We start from the raw sequence: 7,178 nt of genomic DNA, 5'->3' as shown, positions 1-7,178 counted from the left end.
ACCACGGTAAACATCGGGTTACTAAGCGCGGCCCTGCGCTTAGTAACCCGATGTTTACCCTGGTTACCCGGGGACTTCGGCATCGTTGGTCGCTGGAGAGCGGTCTGTGTGACAGCTCCCCAGCGACCACACAACCACTTACCAACGATCACGGCCAGGTCGTATCGCTGGTCGTGATCGTTGGTAAATCGTTTAGTGTGACAGTACCCTAAGTGATTTGAAGAAGCTTGGTGGGGGAACTAATGTGACTGCTTGAAAAACAAAGAAACCTAGGCAATATGACCATATTAAATGTATTCACTTGGCCAAACCATGAGATGGGTTTTTTGTCATATGTCTCAAAGTCTTTAAGAGTTTACTGTAAGAGTGTATGATAATGGTATATGTACAGTGCCTACAAGTAGTATTCAACCCCCTGCAGATTTACACATTTGGAATTAACTTGGCATTGTGACATTTGGACTGTAGATCAGCCTGGAAGTGTGAAATGCACTGCAGCAAAAAAGAATGTTATTTCTTTGTTTATTTTTTTTTTTAAATTGTGAAAAGTCTTTTCAGAGGGTCATTTATTATTCAACCCCTCAACCCACCAGAATTCTGTTTGGTTCCCCTAAAGTATTAAGAAGTAGTTCAGGCACAAAGAACAATGAGCTTCACATGTTTGGATTAATTATCTCTTTTTCCAGCCTTTTCTGACTATTTAAGACCCTCCCCAAACTTGGGAACAGCACTCATACATGGTCAACATGGGAAAGACAAAGGAGCATTCCAAGGCCATCAGAGACAAGATCGTGGAGGGTCACAAGGCTGGCAAGGGGTATAAAACCCTTTCCAAGGAGTTGGGCCTACCTGTCTCCACTGTTGGGAGCATCATCCGGACGTGGAAGGCTTATGGAACTACTGTTAGCCTTCCATGGCCTGGACAGCCTTTGAAAGTTTCCTCCCGTGCCGAGGCCAGGTTGTCCGAAGAGTCAAGGCTAACCCAAGGACAACAAGGAAGGAGCTCCGGGAAGATCTCATGGCAGTGGGGACATTGGTTTCAGTCAATACCATAAGTAACGTACTCCACCGCAATGGTCTCCGTTCCAGACGATCCCGTAAGGTACCTTTACTTTCAAAGCGTCATGTCAAGGCTCGTCTACAGTTTGCTCATGATCACTTGGAGGACTCTGAGACTGACTGGTTCAAGGTTCTCTGGTCTGATGAGACCAAGATCGAGATCTTTGGTGCCAACCACACACGTGACGTTTGGAGACTGGATGGCACTGCATACGACCCCAAGAATACCATCCCTACAGTCAAGCATGGTGGTGGCAGCATCATGCTGTGGGGCTGTTTCTCAGCCAAGGGGCATGGCCATCTGGTCCGCATCCATGGGAAGATGGATAGCACGGCCTACCTGGAGATTTTGGCCAAGAACCTCCGCTCCTCCATCAAGGATCTTAAGATGGGTCGTCATTTCATCTTCCAACAAGACAACGACCCAAAGCACACAGCCAAGAAAACCAAGGCCTGGTTCAAGAGGCAAAAAATCAAGGTGTTGCAGTGGCCTAGTCAGTCTCCTGACCTTAACCCAATTGAAAACTTGTGGAAGGAGCTCAAGATTAAAGTCCACATGAGACACCCAAAGAACCTAGATAACTTGGAGAAGATCTGCATGGAGGAGTGGGCCAAGATAACTCCAGAGACCTGTGCCGGCCTGATCAGGTCTTATAAAAGACGATTATTAGCTGTAATTGCAAACAAAGGTTATTCCACAAAATATTAAACCTAGGGGTTGAATAATAATTGACCCACACTTTTATGTTTAAAATTTATAAAAATTTAACTGAGCAACAAAACTTTTTGGTTTGTAAGATTTATGCATCTGTTAATAAATCCTGCTCTTGTTTGAAGTTTGAAGGCTCTAACTTATTTGCATCTTATTAAACCTGCTAAATCTGCAGGGGGTTGAATACTACTTGTAGACATTGTATGTCAGTCTGCCCCGTGTATCACATAAGTATCATAAAAGTGTGATGCTCAGAATTAATTCCAGAATGATATATACACATTGTACCCAGCCACCTGCCACCATCTCACTCTAATCAGCATGTCCATTTGTCTATTCTCCCTGCAGGTAGGTCATCCAGCTTTTCCACACTGAACTTTCCTACCTCAGCCTGTTTAAAAACTTGGTATGCTTTTCAACTGACCCCTCCAATACCCTCAATGTTATTTATGACCTTGTTTACTTTGGCTTGATCATATACAACATCTGGTCCACTCTTAATTATGTGACCAATATTAGCATAGACCACTCCCCTCTGCTTCACACCTAAATCCACTTCACACAGTCTGCCCGATGTATCACATAAGTATATCATAGAAGTGTGATGCTCAGAATTAATTCCAGAATTGACCCAGAAGGGAACTGGAAACAGTCACTGTAAACAATTTTTCTGTTTGTCTTCTCTCTCACCCCTATAATCCTTCACTTTGTGCTAACCCCCCTAATCCCGACATCTACTAAGGAACTGGTCATCTCTTCTTCAATCCTCCCCATTCATCTCACCTCCTCCTCTGAACTGTTCCTCAACATACAATCCTCTGTCTCCAAACACAGACAGCCCCTTCATGCTATCTCCTGCTCCCACCTGGAAACACTTTCTCTGCTCCTCCTCACTGCTTGTGATATTGCTCCAAATCCTGGTCCTCTTCACCACATTCCCACAGTCATTTCTACCTCCCATCCACACACTTACACAACTTTCTGTATCCTCTCTAACCATATACCCATTCACCCAGCTCCCACTTCCCCAGTCCCACTAACAGGAGCGCTATGGAACGCTGTCTGCAACAAACTTTCCTACATTCATGATCTTTTCATTACTCACAAACTTTTCCTTCCTCGCCATCAACTAAACCTGGCTCACCCCCTCTGACACCGCCTCTCCTTCTGCACTCTCGTATGGTGGATTCCACCTTTCCCACATTCGCCCCAGCAGCAAGCTTGGTGGAGGAGTTGGTTTTCTCCTCTCAGATAACTGCTTCTTCACCCCAATCTCACTGCCACCCTCTGTTACCCTCCCTTCCTTTAAAGTGCACTCTGTGCACATCTTTTCCCCCTCCAACTGGCTCTCATTTACCGCCCCCCCCCAGGGCCAGCCACCACCTTCTTTGGCTACTTCCATGTCCTCTCCTCTGACATCCCAACTATCATCATGGGCAACTTCAACATCCCCATTGACACTTCCCTTTCAACTGCCACTAAACTTCTATCTCACTTCTTCCTTCGGCCTCGCTCAATGGTCTTCTGCAGCCACTCACAAAGATGGCCACACATTGGACCTCATCTTCACCCGCCTCTGCTCCCTATCTAACCTAACTCACCTTTCCCTCTTTCTGACCACAACCTACTCATTCTCTTCCCTCTCCACTCCTTGTCCACAATCCCCAAACTCGCACACCCTCGCAGAAATCTTAAACACCTTGATTTACACTCATTCTCTGAATCCCTCCTCCCTCTTATGTCTGTAAGCTCCCTACACAATGCGGATGCCGCTGCTGCTTTATATAACTCCACAATAGCTGTAGCTCTGGAATCGGTCGCCCCTCTCACACATACCAAAGTTCACAAAATCAACAGACAGCCCTGGCACACCAGTCTCACCAAAGAACTAAGAAGGGCTACCAGGGTTGCTGAGCGGAAATGGAAAAGATCTCACGCCAGGGACAGTGTAAAGTCAGAGACGGTGGTGGACAAGAGTGAACCCACTGGACCGTGATACCAAACCTCCTCTAAGTGAGCGATCCAGTATAGACAACCCCTATACAGGGATAGTTAGGAAAGAAACTTGGATGCCTCGAGTACCACGGATGCCAGGACCAGGGATCGGCTCAGGAGAGGACGGAAGGAGGACGGGACAAGGGAACTGGATAGGGAGAGGATTACGTATAGAAGAGGATAACGGGACTGGGAAGAACGGAGAAACCAGAAGGAAAACAGAGACACAGGAAGCGTAAGGTACAAGGAGCTAGGGGAACTGACAGAGACTGCGATCAGATGAAGAAACAACAGAAAGCAGGATGAGCCTGGAAAGGTGAGCAGAACCAGAGCAGAGGCTCAGAGTAGAACTCAACAATCAGGCGCCTCCACAAGGAAAGGGCGGCCTGAAATACAAGATGCCCAGCCACTATTGGCTAACAAACAGTACTGGGTCATGTTGCAGCCCAGGATAAGGAAGAGGAGTGTGCGCACGCCCGATCTCTAAGAAGAGGATGGGAGGAGACAGAGCGCGTGACAGGCTGCAGAGGAGAGGCGCGCCGACGTGCCCGAAGAGAGACTCGCCAGGAACCAGACCAGGAAGCAGGAGCAAGGATTGCGGAGGAGGAAGAGGCAGCGAGTGCGGTGTCGGCAGGAACAGACCCGGGACCAGCGGAGGTAAGTATAGTAGTAACACCAATGAGCACTTCATCACATTCAAACAGTCCCTCACTACTTTCAAGGCCACACTCGCTGCAGCAAAACAAACTTATTTCTTATCTCATATCCTCCCTGTCTCACAACCATAACCAGTTATTCAACACTTTCAATTCTCTCCTCCTTCCCCCAGCACCCCCTCCCTCTCCACTCATCTCGGCCAAAGACTTTGCCTCATTTTTCAAGCACAAGATTGATAACATCAGAGACAGTTTTGGTCGACAACCCCCAGAGCCCTTCCTCCTAACTGCTCAGCCCTCCTCCACCAAAATCAACTTCTCCACCATTACAGAAGATCGACTCTCCACTCTAATCTCAAGATCACATCTCATCACCTGTGCACTTGACCCGATCCCATCCCACTTCATCCCAAACCTTACCACAGTCTTCATCCCAACCCTAACCCATCTCTTCAACCTATCACTAACAACTGGTGTTTTCCCCTCAAGCTTTAAACATGCCTCAATCACACCTATCCTCAAAAAGCCCTCTCTTGACTTATCCTCTGCATCTAGCCATCGCCCCATATCACTTCTCCCCTATGCCTCAAAACTACTGGAATAACACGTCAATCTTGAACTGTCCTCCCACTTTCTTCCTGCTCCCTCTTCGACAGCCTTCAATCTGGCTTCCGGCTGCATCACTCCACTGAAACTGCCCTAACTAAAGTCACCAATGATTAAATTATACTATCAAAAAAGCTTGGAGAACTTCTTAATAAAATCAGCAATTCTTTATTAAACACAATAACAAAACACAGATTGTAAGTAGTACATGATTAGACAATACATGATACCTTCAAGTAAGAAGTGGTACAAATATTAGATAGTTCTTTAACAATACATGATTATTTTCACAAAAACACCGTCCTCATTATATTGGACTATGGAACTATATTCACTATAACCTTCTCAAAAATTGCATTCACAAATCTCCACAATTTATTCATACAAAATTAATACAGAAATGTTATATTATATATATATATATATATATATATATATATATATATATATAAAATGATTTTTCATATTCTTTTATTATTACACTGCCCTCTAGTTGGATAGAATTACATCCTATTGCTGATTTAAACCACATACCCTGCTGCAATATTTCCTATAGTTCCTTATATGCCTTTTTGCAGATTATGCCAAGCACCATCCAATACCCATATATATCTCATTTAAATCTATATCATAATCACTGCAAAAGTGCATAAATAAAGAGGAAAGTGATTTAAAGTGCAATATAGTATTATATTGGTGCAGGGCAATCTACATAGCAAAAAGATGCATATAACCCTTAGGGTAACATACCAGAGTCAGACTGAAGGACCACGTGTGAGAACCCCTTAGTCTACGTTCACATTAGCGTTCGGCGCCGCAGCGTCGCTGCATGCGTCATGCGCCCCTATATTTAACATGGGGGCGCATGGACATGCGTTGTGCTGCGTTTTGCGACGCATGGCCGCAAGCGTTGGGCGCAGAGAACGCAACAAGTTGCATTTTTTTGCGTCCAACTTTCGGCCAAAAAGGACGCATGCGTCGCAAAACGCAGCGTTTTAGCGTGCGTTTTGTTGCGGTTTTGTTTGCGTTGTACGTTGCGTCGCCGACGCTGCGGCGCACAACGCAAATGTGAACGCCCCCTGAGGAAGCGGTGAAGACACAAGACGCGAAACGCGCGTTGGGGTAGCATTCCGGGCTCCAGACGGGTCATTTTGGATACTCATGGGTAATTAACCCTTTCACTTCTTGCACTTTATTTCGTACATATTGCGGGGTGTTTTGCCTATGATGCACCATATGGTTAGTGCGGTCATATTATCGCAACATTTATTTTTTGCTGGTATGCATCTCTCTCTACTGCACATGTGTGGAGATTGGTAACATTCATGGCCGCAATATATGATTCACATTTATCCCGTTCTGTGAGCCTGTAGCACTTGATGCACTTTGATATATAGTCACTTGTTACTGCCATTATATTATATATGATGAAATTTTAAAGTGGAAATTGAAATTTTCAATAAATATTTAAATAGTACTTGTATGCCAATTTTGACTCATGTTTCTCTAATAGCAGCTAATTGTTAATTGAGTCGCCATGTGCTTATAACTTACTGACGTTCATTTCTATATATGCAAATGTGAACGTAGCCTAACGCATGTTTTGCATTCTTGCTTCTTCCGAAGGAGTGTACTATGACCTCAGCTATTGATCTTTTATACCCCTCTAATTACCTCCAGTGCTGTACATGTGCGGCGCTGCCATCATGAAGATAGATGTCATGAACGGTGCTAATGCACAGTGGACATGAGGGAAAGGTAATTTATTAAGGTTTTTGTGTAGTATGACTATGCGGATTAAAGGGATAATCACAGATGGAAAATTGCAAAATTTAAAAAAAAAATGTTGTAACATTTCTGTTATTTTTATAAACAAATGCAGAAAATATTGACATAAATTTACCATTATCATAATGTGCGATATGTCACGAAAAAAATCAATCTCAAAATCAATGGAATTTGTTGAAGCGTTCCAGAGTTACCACATAAAGAGACACTGGTCAGATTTAAAAAATTTCACCCGGTTACTAAGGAGTTAAATTATTTCTTACCTCTTTTTAGGACAGCAGGGTGGCTCAACGGATAGTGGCTCATATCCCAGCAAGGACAACATCTGCAAGGAATTTCTATGTTCTCCCCGTTTTTGCGTG

The sequence above is a fragment of the Ranitomeya variabilis genome, chromosome 5 (assembly GCF_051348905.1).
Source record: "Ranitomeya variabilis isolate aRanVar5 chromosome 5, aRanVar5.hap1, whole genome shotgun sequence".
NCBI lineage: Eukaryota > Metazoa > Chordata > Amphibia > Anura > Dendrobatidae > Ranitomeya > Ranitomeya variabilis.
The sequence above is the reverse complement of the archived record's forward strand: the minus strand, read 5'-3'. Positions refer to the sequence as shown.